Raw genomic sequence first — 20,306 nt, 5'->3', positions numbered from 1 at the left:
AAAGTGAGACTGCATATCTAGGGAGAGGAATTGAGAGCCAAGCAACCTTTGGATATCTCCATGAGTCATCGGAGGGTAGGCACTAAGGTACAAGGAAGATCCTTTGTATTCATGATAGAAATTTAAAAACTGCTAGAGCGGGGAGCCAAACTTACAACCTGAGTTGACCGCTATAACTCCCTAATGTGAGTGAGAGCTAATATGATGATCTTTGACATGCACCTTTCTGAGCTTATGTATTCCCCTCACCTCTTGCCATGACCTATAAGCCATTTTTGAACAACGAGCGAGAGGGTTTCACGGTTCCAATTTCCAGTAATAGGGTATTCGTGAACTCGAGTTGGATTGTGATTTATCTATTTGTGTATCGGTGGGAATCGATTGCATGTTACAGATTGCACTGGTCTAATGACTCCATGATTGTTATTCTTGTATTCCTTGACTCTACCTTCTGCTTGTAGCCAAGGGAAGATGGTATTACATGGTGGTCTATCTTTGACTGCCTCATAATGGGTTCCATATCAGTGTTTTTCTGGCACAGGAGTCCTATTGGCAGTATAAATGGCATTTACCTTTAGATCCAAGTAGTTATTCTGAAAGCAAAGCATGATGTGAGGAATGGAACCATAGTACAAGAGTATATGAAAGCAATCCCTATTGAGAAGGTGCAGAGGCTAAGGAGCAATACCAAGTTGTTTAGCTCTTGTTCAGCTAAAAATCCCAGACTCAACGTTGCTTCAGGTTTGCATATCTCATTTCGTGCAAAGATTTTAAATCCCAAGTTAACAGAGTCATTTTTCTAGTAGAATAGGCTAACATAATTATATGTATCCATTTCTAGTAGAATAGGATAACATAATTTGTGTTGGTTTCAGTTTGAATACAAGTCTTTGGACCCATCGTTTCTCCAGTAGTAGAGGTCCATGGCATTTCTGCAGAGCTATGTGCATACTTCTGGGATAGGCACCCTAGGTCTAGGATCTACACATTCATTGCAAGGAAAGCACAAGTTGTGTTTGATTCGCATGCCTCCGACCGTGTTCCACCTTCGTTAGATGCGTGGTATATGATGTTCTGAGTGTGGTATATGAGCTTTAGAGTCTGTCAATAGCTTGTAGAGCTAAAGGTAACACAGGTAGCCAAGAGACCAAAGGTATATCCACTACCAACAGGTTGAGATATTGTTCTAATTCCAGTAAGCTTTGGCGGAGTTTGGCATGCTCTGTTTGGTGGTAAAGACAACTCGTGATAGGTGGTCAACATGGAGATAGCACCTTAGCGTAAGTGAAGCTAGAGCTCATTCGCATAACTTTTAATGTCTTCAACTAATGCTAGCATTAGTTTACCTGCTAGCTTACATATTTTAAAATGCAAGAGAGCATATCAATATAACATATGCTTATAGCCTCCCTGCCTTGGGAAGAGGCCAAATAAGACGGTCAAATAGATTGCATTATGAAAATATATAGTAATCCTTAAAAAATTTGGTTAGTTTGGTTATTCGTGACAGTAACCAGTGAAAACTAATATTAATCCCACATTTTCAATTACTATAATCTCAGTTGTGCCTACGAAAGGGACTAATAAGACAAAAGGTTCAATTCTGGTGGATAGGTAAAAGACGAAGATATGGTATAACACTTATAAAATGTAAGATAATAACTAAAGTAAAGGACCTAAGAGTCGAGGGATTTAAAAAAATCCAATATTTTAGTAAACGCATTGATTACAACAAGCCTATGGAGATTGATTTTAAAGGAGTGATCATGGAAACAAATAGTTACATAAAAATATATACAATTTTATTTTATTGAAAAATGAATAAAAACCCAACTCAATTAAGGAAAATTTTAGTAGTTAATTTTCATCCTCAAAACAATTAATTCAACAATTTTCATTTTTACTAAAATTGATTTACATGGTTATAACACAAATTATATATAATAGATTAATTGACTCTAAAAATTCCTAGGATTTTCTGAAAGCTATATAAAAACAAAAAATAATTGAATATGTTAACAAAAATATCGCCTAACTATTTATAGCTTTAATTTTAAGCATTAGAGAGATTTTCCAATTCTCTACACTTTAACCTAAATATACATCCATAAAAAAATTTCTAAACTAATTCCTTTCACAATGCATCAATAATATAGAAAATTATAGTGTTATCCTTCCCTTTAGTGGGAAATTTGTTGGTTCAAAAAGTGGGAAATAGGAGAAGTTTAGGGTGTATGTATGGTGTAAAGAGGCAAACAAGGTACTTAAAAAATTGTTAGGTTCCCTTCATGAGAAGGAAATGTATACATTAGCCCAAGTTGCATACATAATTCTCTACAATTTATGGCAAAAGGATGGAAATTTGCAGACTTTCTAGATCTAGTAGAAATGTGGAGAGATTTTTGGGAGGCTTATATAGGGAAGTTGAGAGTAAGCCATGTATGAATCATAGAGAATATTGATGAAATAGTGTGGTTTAAGAATCCTACTTTGAGGTTCTATATAGTGATATAGCATTACAAAACAACATGCCTAAATGATAACTAGAAGAATACTTGGGATGATGGAAATATTTGTGAAAGCTTAAGTGCCCTTAAAAGACAAGACAAGAGTGTTCGTGTGGTTAGCCATAAACAACAAAACATTTAAATGGGAAGGATAAGAACATGCACAGACCTAATAAATGTACTTTGCGATAAAAAAATAATAAAAAAATAAAAAATAGACACTATGAATCAACTACTAATAGCATGCTAATATTCTTTTATGATTTTCACATGTATTTTTTTTACATGTATCAAACAAAACTAGCAAGGGATACAATATCATAATGTTTTAATAAATAGGAACATAAAAATGAGCTTTATACCTAATAGTGTCATGGGGAATTTAGTTGGTGAGGAACATAACCTTCCTTGATGATAAGTATATACCACTTTTTTTAGTATATACCCTTTTTTTAGTTTGCATCATAGATTAGGACAATTTTTGGAAGATTTAAATCGATCCTTGAAATAAGCAAAAGCAATTATCTCATAAACCAAGTAATAATGTGAGGATACATTGATGGTGAAAACCAAGGAAAACTATTAATTTTGTGGAAAGTCGTGTCTTATATCTAAATTAACACATCAAATAAACTTTAAATAAATTTTAGGAGGAATACAAAAGTTTGCACAAATTTTGGCTCTAAAGTTGTTAATGAAACTAGAAGTAGATAAATGAATCTTAAAGATAGATATGATTGGAGATTCATTGGTGGGCATATGCTAGATGAGTGACGAATTCAAAATGCGTAATTTGGTTATGAGACAAGTAGAAATAATGGAAAATATTTCAACCATCTCTAACTCATGTGTATAAAGTGCTAAATGATCGAACAAATACTCTATGCAACTAAGGTTTGCAATTAGATTCCAAATCCTAGATGATATTAGAAGTAAAAGAAGAAACTATGGTGATGAAAGAACTTGCACAGTGCTCATGTTGTAAACATGTGTGTGTGTGTGTGTTTTGGAACAATTGAAGGCCTTGATTATAGGTAGAGAGACGTAACATTGACACAATAAAATAGTCTAAAGAGATTTTCATAGCTTTTTTATTTTTATGAAAAATGCATATCTAAGTTAAGGGATATCATATTGTCCTCTTATTCCCCCTCTTATATATATTAGAGGAGATAACACATATAATAGGGGATATGTATATTTCGCATTTTATGTGTGTATGTGTAGAATTCCTCTTTCTTCACTGAAACATTTATATGGAGGATAGCTCAACTGTCAACCATAATAATATTGGTATCTCAATGAGACCTTTTCAAACTAGGAGTACCATAATAATATTGGTATCTCAATGAGACCTTTTCAAACTAGGAGTAAAGATCTATCGGGAAACTTTTCCTTCATACAATGCATTGAAACATTCTCTCTCTCTCTCTCTCTCTCTCTCTCTCTCTCTCTACGCACACACGCACAATGCAAGCATCAAAGATTAGTATAATCTATTGGTAGATTCCCTTATGATAATCCAGAAATATATCAAATAAAATATCTCCAAATTCTTTTGGGTTACGAAAAATCTATGAAGTTAGTGATAGCCATTGGTATGCCTTCCATCCTGATATTCTAGGTAAGAGGAGGGAGAATTCGATGAGGGCTACTATTGTACCAACACCTCCAATTCTTTGCTCAGGTGTATGAAGATGGAGTGAAATAAAATATCTCCAAATTCTTTTGGGTTACGAAATTTCTATGAAGTTAGTGATAGCCATTGGTATGCCTTCCATCCTGATATTCTAGGTAAGAGGAGGGAGAATTCTATGAGGGCTACTATTGTACCAACTATTATAGACATTTTTGTGCCTTACAGCATGAAGCATGAAATGTCAATAATCTAAGGGATCCAAAGTCCCTAAACATGTTGTTCCTACCCCTAGAGGAACAAGGTCAGCAAACCACAGCAATGAATATCAACTCTCCACCTGAAAACACTCAAAAACAAGCTAATTCTGGATCATGTCAACTGCTCTACTGAGCATCTGCGTTGAATGTCAACTGCTCCACTGTGTACCTGTGCTGAATGTCAACTGCAAAGAAGGCTACCTGCGCTGGGCGAGTTTGGCCAAGTGGCACAGTCATTCCTCAAGGTGTCAATGCCCAGGAAGCTTCCAAAATGACACTTGGATCAGGGAATTCGACTGGTGATGAGTAAGAGGGTCTAGATCTCCAAGTGGAAGCAAGAACCTCCAAGTGGACTCAAGAACTGAAGAATAACTGAAGTGGGAGAGGACACTAGTCAGCTTCATGCCAGCCTCAAGCTGACTCATCCTTTCTCCAAAACTCCTATATATAGAGCTCTCTCATGAGGTCTAGGTAGGCGGGAATCTTGTGAATGTAAGGAAGTGCTGTTGGTTTAAGTTTAGAACTATTGGGTGATTTGCTTTGAAGGAGGTGAAGAGGAGATTTCTTTCTGCTGGGAGGTGATGCTGGATTGGGCCTTTTATGGTTGTATCACTTCCTGAACTTTACTTCTTCCATTAATAAAGCATTTGAGGTTCTTCTATATGCATGTGTTTCAATGGTGTATTGTTATACTTGTGTATTTGATTTATTCTAATCCTTGAATCAATTATGAATGTATGCTTCTTGTAGTTTCCCTCTCTTGCCATTTTGCAGGATCTTGGTGTAGCTGGGCCAGTGAAAGAGCAAGGAACTGGGAGCAAGCAGCAAAGAGAGAAGATTGGATCAATCATTAGCGGAAGACATCGGTTAGTGGATCTCTTTCTCCCCTCTCTTACATCTCATAAAGAAGTAATCTCGAATAGCTTTGCTTTGATTGTTGCTGAGGTACTATCACCCTTAGAGTGGGATAGGGTCATTCTGTATTGGATACTTTTCCCAACAACAAATTGGCGACTCCACTGGGGATCGTATCTTGTTGGTTGTTTGTGTTTTTGCTATTCATTTCATAAACACAGGGAGTACCGAATCGAACTGCATTTGGATCTTTCAAATGCAAAGTAGAGGGCAGCTACTCTAGCTCAGTTTCTGGGCATGTTTATGATTTGAAGAGCTGATCCACAAGGACTCTGAATAGCTCTTAGTGATAGCTTTTCATCCTCCTTGTCATCCCTTAGTGTGTACTTGATTGATAGCTTCTGATTTGGCCAAAAACTGTGAATTTTTGAGCAATCTGTGACCCGGAAACTGAGAAAAACGAAAGTTTATCTCTTCAGTGCAGGCACTGTGAAGGCAGTCTGCATTTCAGCGCAGATCCCGAAGGGGCTACCTGCGTTGAATGTCAAACTGACAGTGTACCACCTGCGCTGAACCAGTTTTGCCTTGTGCTACTGGGGTTCCCTGCTGTTTATTGCCCTATTTTCATCCTTGTTTTTGCTGCCTGTTATCAGTCAAGGTACCTATCTGAAACCAACTTTCCTTGCCACTATTCCACCTCGGTTGTATAAAGAAACTGTATTTGTTCTTTGTGTATTTCTTGTATCATTTGTAGTTTCCCATAACAAAAGTGAACTAGTCTGGCTCTGGCCTCTTAGATCTAGACCTGTGATAAGTGTCGTTTTGATCTTAAGAGTTAGTTTGTTTGCTGTTCATAGCTGATTGAGCTTTTGCTTTCGTCATATGGTTTGAATTTATGTATTTCTAGTGTTGAAACAAGTAAATCTTAAGGTGTCTTTTGATTTTGGACAAACTTGTTTTCTTTCACTTGAAATTGAATTCAAAGTTATACAACAACTTTCTTTTTGTATTACATCAACATTACGAAAGAGAAAAGAAATACCTGCATTGTGCATGTGCATTTTGACAGTTTGTATGTTGATTTAGGAAAAAGTGCATTAGTGTGTGCTCTATGATCTATGTGAAAAGATGATGTCTTTCTTTTCCCTCAGTAGTTAAGATTTTCAAAGTTGAAAGATTGAAAAGCTTGCTTATCATCTTAGACTGCATTTAGGAAGTTGTATTATACATCTCGTGGTGATCCATAAAGGCAAACTGCTAAACAAGATCAACCTTAAAATAAATTGAATTTACATAACAACGCATTGAAACATAACGCAAACACATAGAGGTCTAAGCTAGAGACGTGTTCCGGCGTTCGTTAAACGTGATATCTTAGCGTTGAGTGGTTGGGTGATTCCTCCACGGTGAAGCGATAAGTATCAATACGGACTTGTGCTCCCACGTACTGTCGCGTATATATTAGGGGACCCCTATAGGAACAAAGCCTTTATCCATAGGAAGCCATGTCGGCCGCCCTACTGATCGCAATGTAGTGAACACAGCATTCACGAAGATCGACCACTCGTACCGTAAAACGTATTCTGTGGTTTTGCGAAAAGTTTGGCACACCCTCTGCCTAGAACTCCAGAGCAGTTTCTTTTGGCCTTTTTCAAACTCTATAATTGAAAAAGTCCATCCGAGCATTTGTCACTTCGGGCTCGTTAAAACATCGAAGGAGACTAGAGTCATCTTTAGCTTTTTCTCGACTCTTAAAAAGTGAAAAAGCAAGTTGTGTCTAAAGCGTCGTTATAAAATTTATTTTAAATGGAACATAATCACCTCCTATTCCTGCGTTGATCTGTAGGTTGAGAACATGGAACGCCCCAACCAAGGAATGCCACATGATGGAAATCCTAGTCCTTTCTCCTCTTGGGGAGAAGTTGGTGCGCCCCACATGGCCACATTGTCGCTTCCAGGACTGACAATTGGCCTGCCAATTTGGCTATTCTCAACCAATGTAGTTCAGAACACCATGGTTCCTGAACAGTCAAGTCAACAGTTAGATCAGTCTAGAGCTGCCCACCAGCCTTCCACTTCCTATAACTCTTCCTCCAATCCTTCGTCTTCGCAAGGTAGAGCCGGCAAAAGCCAAGCTCCCATGGAGAAGAAGGAGAAGAAGAAGAGAGAGAAGAAGAAGAAGGAGCCTAAGGCGACTGGGGGCAAGCAAAAGACATCTGACAAAAATCCACACACAACACAGACCGGGCCTAAATCGCCATGTGTCATATGTAGAGGAGACCACTTCCATAGATATTGTCCCTGTATTCCCCGGATACTAAGGGACTGGTCCCCTCGTTTGCACAGTTCGGGAGCATCAACCTCTGATAGCCATGTTGAATGCTTACCATCAACCAGCGAAAGTGAAGGTTCAAGACAAAGAGGGGGAGCAAGATCCCCCTGCAGACTGTGTGAAGGCGATCACGCCATCCACCGTTGTCCCTTCTTAGACGAAGCGAAGAGAGTTTTGGAAGATCGTCCGGTTTCACCGTTGAGACTTCCTCCTGGATACAAAAAACTCGTGCCAAGTCCTTCGTTGATTGAAAATACAGCTGGCCCGCTCAAGTGGTCGGCTGAAGCGTCAGTCATTGAAAATGAACCTAATGAATCCATACCGGACGAAAGTCCAAAGGTCGAAGCGGCAGTTGACGCGGTTCTTCCTTCAGAGGTTTCATCCTCAAATGACACCATCACTGAAGATTCATCTTCCAATGACACCCTCACTGAAGAGAATAAGGATGACACCATCCAGATTCTTTTCATCAACACAGACTCTGATGAGCGTCAGGGCAATGCGCCCATTCCTTTATCACAGGAAGGAACATCGTCAGGGTCATATCTGGCCGTATATTCGGTCCCACCACCAAGCAACCTGGTTGTGTCCTTTGATTGGAATCAACTAGGCAGACCCCGGTTGCCAGCCAGTATACCATTCAGAATCATAGTCCAAATTTATAGAATGGTAATGGCCGGCACTATCATTGATGAAGGGGCATCTGTGAGTATCCTTTCCTCTATTGCTTGGAAAGCACTGGGTTCCCTGACGCTTTTGCCTAAGATAAGAAATCTCTCGGGTTTTGATAAAGGAACCAGTCGACCATTAGGGATCCTCCCCAATGTACCTGTTACATTGAAAGGGAAGACCGTTCAAATGAACGTGATGGTCGTTCAAGGACCCTTGGATTATAACCTACTCCTTGGACGAGACGATATATATTGCATGGGAGCAATAGTCTCCTCACTCTTTAGAGTAATGTGTTTTCCACACGAAGGAAGGGTGGTCAAGCTCATAGACCAACTTTCATTTCCGGGATCACGCATCGCAAATAGTCATATACCAACCCTGAATGGTCTATTCAATCAAGAAATGTCTCCACCCCCAGTCCTCCTTCCCGATGAGTGCGAGTGATTCGGAAAGATGGGACTGGAACCCAGGGGGCACGCATCCTGGTCTGCTTCGGGCAGAGAAAACCTTGGGTATAAGATAGAATTTCCGCGAAAGAATATGACCAGTCCGTACCCCGTCCGTGAATGGAAGAGGGGTTGTTCTGGAATAGGATTCTTTTGTCAAGGTTACGTGTTTGACAAAGGTCATTCACCCTTGTCTATTTTGGTAGACAGTGCCGAGGAAATGTTTTCGTTTGAAGAAGTTAACAAGACAATCTTTGGGTAACCAGAAAGAGGCAAGCCTCCCTCAATAACACAAATGTTTTGTCTTTTATTAGTGTTCTTCTCTTGTCGCAAGTAGCTGTTCTCTTGCGATCTTGCAAAAGATCTGTTAAAATTTGGGCCGACGGGAAGACAAGTACCGCATAAGACCTGTTAAAAATAACGAGAAGACAAGTATCGTTAACATTAGACTAGCAAGACGACAAGTAGCTGTGAACACCCAAAGAAAAGCAGAGGTGGGGGAGAGGAGGGGCAGCCTTGAAATTGTATTTTATACCTGGGGGCATGCAAACCTTTTGGAGTGCAAGCTAAGAGCGGTTATTTATCTGTTTTTGGGGTTAGCCGTTTCCGAACTTGCATAAAGAAAGGATATGGAGTAAAGCTTAGTGAAGATGAAACTCCTTAAAAAATAGAGATCTCACAGGAGACATTTCTTATCTTATGACTGGTATTATCGAGCAGTTTTAGCATAAAGTTCATGCTCGTTAAAAAATAAACGCAAGATCCGAGCAGTTTTAACGCGGTCTTCATGCTCGTTAAAAAATAAATATAAGCAGTGAGCAATGTTTCCCCCAGAGTTTAAGCTCATTTTTAAATAAAAAATGAACCTATTCCGGTAAATAACCACTGTGATCGTAAATTTATCAGCCATAAAAATCCTTGGTCGTGTTTTTCACCCGCCACCTCCACTGTCATTTGGCCGATCGTTCACCTCCATATGATTGTTTACCCATTTTCAGGAACAGCTGCGAAGAGTGATTTCACCTAGCCATCCTTGTGACACTGCCGTGATTGGAAAATTCCAACCTGTACCTGGAATCTGCTGCTATCCCTGTTTATCACTCGTTCCTCAAAAGATGAGTCTTCTTTGAGCTCTTTTCTCTTGACTCGTAAAATATGAAAAGTTTGCCGAGTTTTGGCCTTCCAGCTCGTTAAAAGGACCAGAAGAGCTATCCCTCCTCTAGATTTTAATCTTTTTGGACCTGAGGGATTATTACACAAAAAGGTCGAGCGCTTGTTTTATTCGGCTCGTTAAAGTTATCGAAAACTCATCCCTTCTGTATTGTTTTATACTTTTTCGGACTTAAGGGATTAGATGACGAAAAAGGAATTTTGGAGTTAACTTTCTGTACCTTTTCAGACTCTCTAAAAATGAAAAGGACCGAGTTTTCCTTGTCGTTAGACTCGTTAAAATGATTAAATAGCGACAAACTTGTCTTTAGACGAGAACGAGTTTCCCTATCGCTAGGCTCGTTAAAACATAGCGATGGGCTTGACCGAAGGGCAGGTTATAGAACAAGCATATGTTATCCTCCTCAAGCTTGACAAAAATAAAGAGGTACTGGTCAGAAATGACTGGGGAAAAATTGGGAGAACCTCAAAGCTTTAATGGTAGCAAGTCGCTATTAAACATGACACTTTTCCTCCGTATCACATTGGGTTGGGTTGTTTCATTCACCGGTCTCATCACCATGGTCTCGCCAAACCATCCAAATTTGGGGTAATGCTACCGATCCATCGCATCAGTGTCGTTATATGTTCAAGAGATGTTGTTTAGAAAGAGTCAACCGTGTCCCATCCACTGCCATACATTATCCTTCATCCACCCATGATCGCCACCCTGAATCATATGTCACAGATTGTTTGCACCTCCACTAAAATCATTAGCTCTGTTCCGTGTCACTGATGTGGGATTCATTAAGGCCCTCCTTTGACAGATCGCTTCTTGTCGACTTCAGCTCATTATCCAAGAAGTTGATCTAGGAACACCCCCCCTCAGTACTTTGAAGCTTGCATGCCTCAATGGCAAGTTTCTCACTTTCGGCGACAGGTATACATCAATGACCTTCGACCAGAAGATTTTGCGTGGTGTTCGACGCCAAGTCCTATATTCACACCACGTGAATTGTACTGCAGTACCTTGAGGGTCATTATCATTATCGGTGATTCCTCTCGCGCTTGTTAACGGTTTACATCATTGACCGGTAATCAAGCGATGTCTTTCCATGTTCGACTTCAGCACAATTCTCACATGGATCGACTTGTAGTTAGAGTGAACATCGAACGAGTTTGAAGACCCCGGATCTAGTTTCATCCATCCGGGCTGCAATATATATTCAGGAAATATAAAGACATTTGACATGTACATCATTTCAGCAGATGATCATCCTACTCAAAGGATGATAATTTCAGCAGAGAATTATCAGTCTACCATCAGACGATCGTCTGTTCTATGTACCAAAATGAATTTATAAAGCTAAGCATGGGAATGCCCGCCTCAGCTAGATCATGAAAGCAGAATGAAAAATAATGTATTGTATTGTATTTTATTACAGGTCACCTCTCAACGATTGAATGAACTTCGGATCCTCCTGATAAAGCATTTCACCCGATAAACGACCTCATACTTTAGGGGGCAACTGTTATAGACATTTTCATGCCTTACAGCATGAAGCATGAAATGTCAATAATCTAAGGGATCCAAAGTCCCTAAACATGTTGTTCCTACCCATAGAGGAACAAGGTCAGCAAACCACAGCACTGAATATCAGTTCTCCACCTGAAAACACTCAAAAACAAGCTAATTCTGGATCATGTCAACTGCTCTACTGAGCATCTGCGCTGAATGTCAACTGCTCCACTGTGTACCTGCGCTGAATGTCAACTGCAAAGAAGGCTACCTGCGCTGGGCGAGTTTGGCCAAGTGGCACAGTCATTCCTCAAGGTGTCAATGCCCAGGAAGCTTCCAAAATGACACTTGGATCAGGGAATTCGACTGGTGATGAGTAAGAGGGTCTAGATCTCCAAGTGGAAGCAAGAACCTCCAAGTGGACTCAAGAACTGAAGAATAACTAAAGTGGGAGAGGACACTAGTCAGCTTCATGCCAGCCTCAAGCTGACTCATCCTTTCTCCAAAACTCCTATATATAGAGCTCTCTCATGAGGTCTAGGGAGGCGGGAATCTTGTGAATGTAAGGAAGTGCTGTTGGTTTAAGTTTAGAACTATTGGGTGATTTTCTTTGAAGGAGGTGAAGAGGAGATTTCTTTCTGCTGGGAGGTGATGCTGGATTGGGCCTTTTATGGTTGTATCACTTCCTGAACTTTACTTCTTCCATTAATAAAGCATTTGAGGTTCTTCTATATGCATGTGTTTCAATGGTGTATTGTTATACTTGTGTATTTGATTTATTCTAATCCTTGAATCAATTATGAATGTATGCTTCTTGTAGTTTCCCTCTCTTGCCATTTTGCAGGATCTTGGTGTAGCTGGGCCAGTGAAAGAGCAAGGAACTGGGAGCAAGCAGCAAAGAGAGAAGATTGGATCAATCATTAGCGGAAGACATCGGTTAGTGGATCTCTTTCTCCCCTCTCTTACATCTCATAAAGAAGTAATCTCGAATAGCTTTGCTTTGATTGTTGCTGAGGTACTATCACGCTTAGAGTGGGATAGGGTCATTCCGTATTGGATACTTTTCCCAACAACACCAACACCTCCAATTCTTTGCTCAGGTGTATGAAGATGGAGTGAAATAAACATGCATTAGGTCACAAGCTTAAATTTACAAGGAGGTAGAACATGTAAACCTTCATAAACTTTAATAATAATATCAATGTCTAATTAACTATAACCTTAAAATTTAATTAAATTATTATCTAAAAGGAACCACATACAATAAAAGAAAATGGAAGGGCTTCCTAATCTTTTATCCTCTTTCTACTTTTAATATTTATAAGATAGATAGTTGAAGAATAAGAAACAAATATATATATATATGTGTGTGTGTGTGTGTGTGTGTGTGTGTGTGTGGGGAAAAGTCGATGTTTGATTGAGGGGCGCTCTACATCGTAATCTAGAAATAATGTTGTAAAATGTAATGTTGACTCTAAAAACATAAAATTATTATTTTAATCTGACAGAGTTAAACATAACTTTACATTGTATTGGTGTAAATTGCAGTATATAATATATACTTAGTGGAAGCTTAAGATCCATCCTATGTGACTCAATATACACATATCTCATCTACTTTGGTTTTTTGGTGCTTGATAAATTTAATATTTTTGGACCTTCATCTCAAAGATTCGAGCATAATTGTAGGAATCAAGTGAGAGGATCAAAAGGCCAAAGAAAGGTAATTATTTGGATAACAAATTCATGCATGTTAATTAAGATGTTGTGTCATTGAATTTTTGATTGAAGCCTTATATAAAGTGGATAATGAATGACGTATAATATTTGAAATAAGGTTTGCAATTCTTTAAGATAGTAAATAATCCTCACAGTGTTGCATAGGAAAATTTTAGGGGCTAATATTCATAGGTGGGCTAATTTTCTATGGTTTTCCAAAAAAAAATATTTGTCAATTTCCATTTTTTCTAAAAATAAGTCACCCAAGTTTTATAGTATGAAATTATTTTACCTTAAAAATCGTCAAGATATTATATAGACTAATAGAATATAATCATTATTTTATATATTTTTACAAAAATATCATCAAACATTTTACAATTTTTCTATTATATATTTCTAAGATTCGTCAAGGTTTTTAAACTTCAAAGAGATATCCAACCTTACATTTTTCCCTGGTTGCATATCCTCTTAAATTCTCCTTTGAGATAGTAAATTATCTTTCAAATAGTGTTGTCTTCCACATATTCCTTTCATTCATATTCAATATATGAGAGTTATTAATCATAACACTTAAAGTCTAGGAAGATGAAATATTATAAGCAATTTCATTTCTATTCTACATAATATTTTTCTTAATATTAAACCATACTATTTTTTTCTTTGATTTCTTAATAATTTATTTTGAAATTAATTTTATTTATTTTTGAAATTTCAATTTACACCTATCTCAATAATTGTGTTGCTCCCTGTCCCAATATAAATAGATGTTGTAATGTCATGTCCTGTTATGTTATCTAAACATTTTTAATAGGTCAAATTACATAAAATAAATAAATTAATTAATTAATAATTATAATTATAATTATCAATTAAAACATTTTGATTTCATCAAATTACATAAAAATAAAAATAAAAGTAAAAGTAAAATAAAATTTAAAAAAATAATGGCATGTCATGTAAACATCAATGGTTTTGGGACTCACAACCCATGGCGTTTTCCCATGGTATTCTTAACCCGTGGTTTTCCCCATGGTATTCCTCTCTAATGTAGTCTATTTAAAGGCATAAAATTCCAATGAATTATCATTTATTCCAAAGAAAAAGGTTTGGTTAGGGCTTTAAATGTTATTTATCTTTTCTCTAGACACACCCAAAATGAGTTCTATAAAATGTATACCATGTCCATTTGGTACGATCAAATTCAATTGGTAGTTTTCAACTACTTGTATGCATTTTAAGGTTCAACAATAAAATCATAGAAAACTTCTCGGATATGTATATAGAAAACTAACTTAATCTAATAAAATAAACAATCTCTTTATTAATGTGATGGTAACAATAAAAGTATTTCTCTTAAATCTTTTGGTTTTCCTTTTTAACATTATTATTGGCATTTACTATTGTTAATATATGTATTAGTTATCGTGGGAATGATATATCGTTTGGAAAAGGACAACATGATAGACTATCATAGGTGTGGGTGGAAACAAAGCTATGTGACTCAACCACTTTCTTACCTTGTCTCTTCCCATGCACATTGTTGTAATGTTTCTTGAAGGTAGTTATTGGTTGCGAAACTCTGCCGAGAAACCAACTCAACCAACTTTAGGTCCAAGTTGGCCCTCGAACCAGAGGGGACTCCCTCAAGTGTTACGAGGCTTTTTTTTTTCATTGTTGTTAAAATTGGAAACTAGGGCAAATTCCACCTTGGAACAACTCATTTGATGGAGATGATGATTGCATTAAATTTCTCTTTTCGAGAGGACCAAAATTGATATAAAGATCATCCATTTTGGACAAACAAAAGTGTGTTTTTGAATTTATGCCCACACATGTGTAAAATGTTCAGGTCAGACACATCATCATGTAGGCTCATGAAGCCCAATGGACATGACTCTTCACCCTCAACGACTTGTATAAAGACAAGTTCCCTCTCACCTCATTTGGCATCATCATCGCACACATTTCTTCTCTCTCCTTCTCTCATTGGTTCATACAATTATTGGGCATATCTTATCTTTCTCACACATATGGGAGAAGGATAAATTTTCTGAGCAAATTGCAGGGCTAAATTTTAGGATTGTTGCAGGAATTTAACCAGCATTGACTAAGCACTTTGACTCATCCTTGACTATGATTTTTATGGGAGAAATTCGTTTTTCGAAAGTCGTACAGTTTGGCACAGGAACTGAGAATTTCTGGGCACTTTGACCACAAGTCTGACTACAGAATTGACCACAGAGTTGACTAAGTTTGACCGCAATTGTCATGATTATTTTGGGTTGAATTTGACCACCTTATCAGGCCGAGTTTGAATGGGTATGACCGAGCTCCAAAAATGGATATTTGATGTTGCATAGACCATCTTTGAATTTTTGGTTAGGGCTAAATTTGACTGCAATTGAATGCAGATTTGATAGAGTTGTTTTGACTGGGATTTGGCAAGTCAAATTTTAATTTTTCTACTCTCTCTCTTTGTTGAACATTTGATATAAAAATAAGAATAATTGATCAAAGGGTTTTCCCCACGTTGGGGTTTTTCCTTTCCATCCATCAAATTTGGTGTCCTCTTGTCTTGGCTTGTCTTCTGCATTTTGTTTCATGTTCAATCTACTTTTATTGTCAATGTGATTAATGTGTTTGATATTGAAAACTAAATTAGAAATCCTAATTGGGATGCTAAAGTAAGATTGAAGTAATTGTGCTAAGCATATGACACACCATTGTTAACTAAAATTAACATGGTATTAGAGCTCAGGTGAAGACAAAGCCCAAGAAATGGAGAGAAAAGAAATCACTAAGGGAGAGTTGTTAGACAAGATTATTGGACTAGCTTCAATGGATACTACATCTTACTTCAAATATGAGGATAAGCTCAAGGAAAAATATGACTATCATGCATGGAAGATGACTTTGGATTTGACTTTAGAAGAGCATGATGCCATGGACTATGTGCAGGGAAGAGTAGTAGAACCTCCTTCAAATGCACCTTTTGCTGCAAAGACAAAGTACAAGAAATGTGAGGTCAAAGATAAAATAATTATCATATACTCCATTCAAAAGAATTTAGTTGCCTATATTTCTGATTTGGGAACATCTAACGAGATGTATGATAATCTGATTGACTCGGATGTTCAAAGTAAACAATGTAAATCAAATACTCTTTCTCAAGAAGAAGTTGAAGGACATCAAGTTAGATAAAGAGGATTCTAGCCAATCATACTTTATGAGGATCACACAAATCAAGAATGACCTTCTATCCATTGGAGAAGTTATTTCTGATAGGGAGCTCACTGTCATTGCACTTGGAGGTCTTTCAAGAGGATGGGATGCATTTAACACAACCATTCTCAACAATGTCAGTATTCCTAGTTTCGATGAATTATTGGCTAGATGCACTCAAGAATAGACGAGGATGATGGAGAGGGACAATCCCTCAAATGGAAATGAATCTACTGCTTTCTTCGCTCATGCTAAGAGGAAGAATAATGTTGGTCCAAAGAGACAGGGTCAAGGGTTCAAGCAGGGATTCAAAGAATGAAGGAAAGGAAGGTGCTACAATTGTAAGATGTTTGGCCATTATGCTAGAGAATATTGAAAATAGCAACAAGAAATGCTAAATCTAGAAGTGCTAAATTTAGTACTGCTATAAATAGCATTTCGGGATAGCTTCCTATTTTAGTTAGTCCCTAAACTAAAATAGAGAAGTAAAATTCGAATTTGATCTTAGTAGCTGATTGTAAAATAATTGATTAATTCACCATGAGTTAATTAATTGTAGAAAATCAAACATGAAGTCTCTGTGGGGACATGCAACAGTTTCTCCATTAATTGAGGAATTTATCCATCAGTTAAGGAGATAAGGATGAGTTGTAATTAGTTGACTTAGTTAACTGAGTCAAGTCCAGTTAGATTAATTCAAACAGTTTGTTGAATTAATTGTGAGTTCAATTAGTTAATGCATGCATGCATGTAACTACTGCACTTCAGATAACTAAATATTCTCTCATAAATAATTCATTCATTTTAGTTTAGATAGAGACCCAGTTGAGATCAGATGGAGGGGCAGTGTACTATCATTTGCTAGAATATTCCATTGTGAATATCTCTTGCATGCAGAAGAAATTATTTCCTTGAGGATTGCACAGTTGCTTCTTCAAGTTTTGTGAGTGTGATGAGGCCAATTCACACATGTGGCATCACTGGACCCCAAGAAAAACTGCGCAAGGAAATAGGAGTCTTGGAGGGCTTGAGGAGGACATATACAGTGTCTATTCAGTCTGTGAGCTGTATTGTTTGATTGCAAAGAGAGCGGGATAGCTTGAGAGCTGATTATTTTTGTAACTCGAACATATTTCCACTTGTATGATAATATAGAGATTCAGGTTTTAGGCTGAGGCTTTCCCCAGGTTATTTCTTTTGTGTTATGTGTGATTGATTTCTAATTCTTAGTTATATGTGTTCTCATTGATCTTGCTCAATTTGATTAAGCTTCTGCAAAGTTTGTTGTAGAAGTAGATCTTGTATTTTTCTTTAGTCTATTGCATAATCTGTTGATCTACACTAGGGATTTCTACATGGTATCAGAGCAAAGGTGATCAAAGGAGAAGAACAGTATACAAGAAGGGAGAAGTTTGAAGTTTGTAGTTCCTGAATATAGAAATCGAGTTCTTATCACATCTCAATTTCACCAATGGTGTTCAGCAGTTTAAGACTCGAGTATGCCCTTGATGGCAGTTCGAATTATATAGCCTGGAAGGATCGCATGGAAGTAGTATTAGAGGATAACGATATAAAGGGCTTCATTGATCAAGAAGTCCCCAAGCTGACTGATGCTACTCAATTGGCGGAATGGAAGAAATGTGTGGCTAGAGCAAGGAGAATCCTCCTGGAGGGAGTTCGAGACCACATTTTCTTAAGCCTCCACGGGAAGGAGACACCATTTTCGATGTGGAAAACATTGAAATATCTATATCAAAATAACAACGATAAGAGGAAGCTTGCGCTGAAAGACAATATTCGAAAAATCAAGTGTGAAAAGGGTGACACGATCTCTACATATCTGAACAAGCTCACCACTTGCAGGGATGAGCTTGGAAGTGTAGGGATCACGACCGCTGATGATGAAATGGTGAGTCTTGCACTCCTCGGTCTTCCTAAGAGTTGGCATAGCTACCAAGACTCGGTTAATGGAAGAGAAAAATTGTCAGACTGGGAACGAATTTGGTTGGATCTGATGCAGGAGGAAATAAGAAGAAGCACCAGAGATGGATCCTCATCGAAGCAAGATGATAAGGAAAATCTAGCCTTAGCGAGTAAGGTGAGGAAAGGGAAATGGAAGGCATCCCATCCCAAATCTGGTTCTTCCCATGGTGGGAAGAAGTTTGACAAATTGAAAGTGTGATGCTTTCATTGTCATGAAGTGGGCCATTATGCAGCAAATTTTCCATAGAAGAAATCCAAGAAGGGTTCCTCGAAGGGATCTAATGGTGAGGCACTGGCCTCACAGTTTGAGCTGTATTTCTCACTTATTGCATGCATGGTTTCATCCATGGTGGGATGTTTGTGGTAACTGGACAGTGGAGCTTCATTCCATATGTCAGGTGACAAGAATGTTTTTAGTACCATGGAGGAGAAGGATCTCCAGATGCGGATCGAGATGGACAATGATGGAAAGTAACATGTTTCAAGTGAAGGTATGGTTGTGTTCAGAGGGAGCATGGAGCTCCCCTCACCCTGATTGATGTAAATTATGTACTAGGTGTTTCTGGGAAAACTAGTGTCTATTTGATCTGCTAGTCCCACTAAGACGGGTAGCTATCTTAGAAACAAACAATTCAACTTATGTTTTCCTTTATGTATGATAGATAAGAGAGAAGCAAAGAGAACCAACCTGAATCTTTCGCTTGGCTCCTTGCTTGTTTCCTCTCTCCTTTGATAGAGCTTGCCACTCCTTTCTTACTTATCCCTCTTTAAAGAACACCTGTAGAGGCAAAGCAACAAAACACCATCAAAGCATAAATATCTATAATACCATAAACAATGTAGAATCAGAAATACATTAACCATACAATTGCATTCACAAATAGAAAGATTCACAAATAAACAAGTATATGGAGGAAAACTCAAATAACTTTATTGATAGTAGATGTAGAAGAGAGGATTACAACCCAGCTATCTGATCCAGCATCATCCTCCCAGCATGAAAGCCCTCTTCACCTCATGAAAAGCAAGATCACCCAACAATACCTTGTCTCAAAGAGAAACCAACAACACTTCCTTACAAATTACAAAATTCCGACCTCTAGATCTCTACGATGAGGGATCCATATATAGATATTTGCAGGGGGGTGAGTCAGCTTCTTGGTTTTTTATTAGTGTCATTTCGCTGATAGTTCTTGGTTCCACTTGGAGATTTCATGATCTCTTACTCATCCTTGGGTGAATTCAGAGAGGCAAGTGTCATATGAGAAGTTTCTAGAAGATTTTATGGATTCCACTTAGCAAACTGTCTCTTTCATTTGTCTACTCTTGCCCATCGCAGCCCACAAAAGGCTCTTTCAGTATGCATCGCACCTGGCTAGTGTAGCAACCAGTATGCATCACACCCTAAGCATGGAGCAGTTTGTATGGTTCAGTTTTGGCCAGTTCTAAGTAGTTTTTCAGGTGGAACTTCTGGGAAATGATGTAATCAGTTAACAATGATCCTTTAGGGTGTGAAAAAACACTTTTCAAGGTTTAAGATCCCTTGTTTTATCGACATATGTGTTTGGGGTTGCAGTGCCAAATTATGTCTACAACAGTTGCCCCCTAAAGCATGAGGTCGTAAATCTTCTGAGGTCGGGTGAAATGCTTTATCATGAGGATTCGAGGTTTTTCGAACTGGAAGGTGACCTGTAATAAGATACAATAAAATACATTATCTTCATATTATTTTCATGATCTATTTGAGGTGGGCATTCCCATGCTCAGCTTTATAAATTCATTTTCATGTACATAGGACAGACAATCGTCCGCTGTTGTAGACTGGTGATTCTTGTAGAGCCATCATCCCTTATCTTGGATTATCATCTGTGCAGCTATGGTGTACATTTGATGTCTTTATTTTCCTAAATATATCGCAACCTGGATGGATGAAACTAGATTCAGGGTCTTCAAACTCGTTCAATATTTGCCTGATGTACAAGTCGATCCATGTGAAAAGATGT

The sequence above is a fragment of the Pinus tabuliformis genome, chromosome J (assembly GCF_031772625.1).
Source record: "Pinus tabuliformis cultivar Carrire ecotype Pingquan chromosome J, CPIR1, whole genome shotgun sequence".
In the NCBI taxonomy this organism is placed as follows: domain Eukaryota; kingdom Viridiplantae; phylum Streptophyta; class Pinopsida; order Pinales; family Pinaceae; genus Pinus; species Pinus tabuliformis.
Note: the sequence above shows the minus strand (reverse complement) of the source record.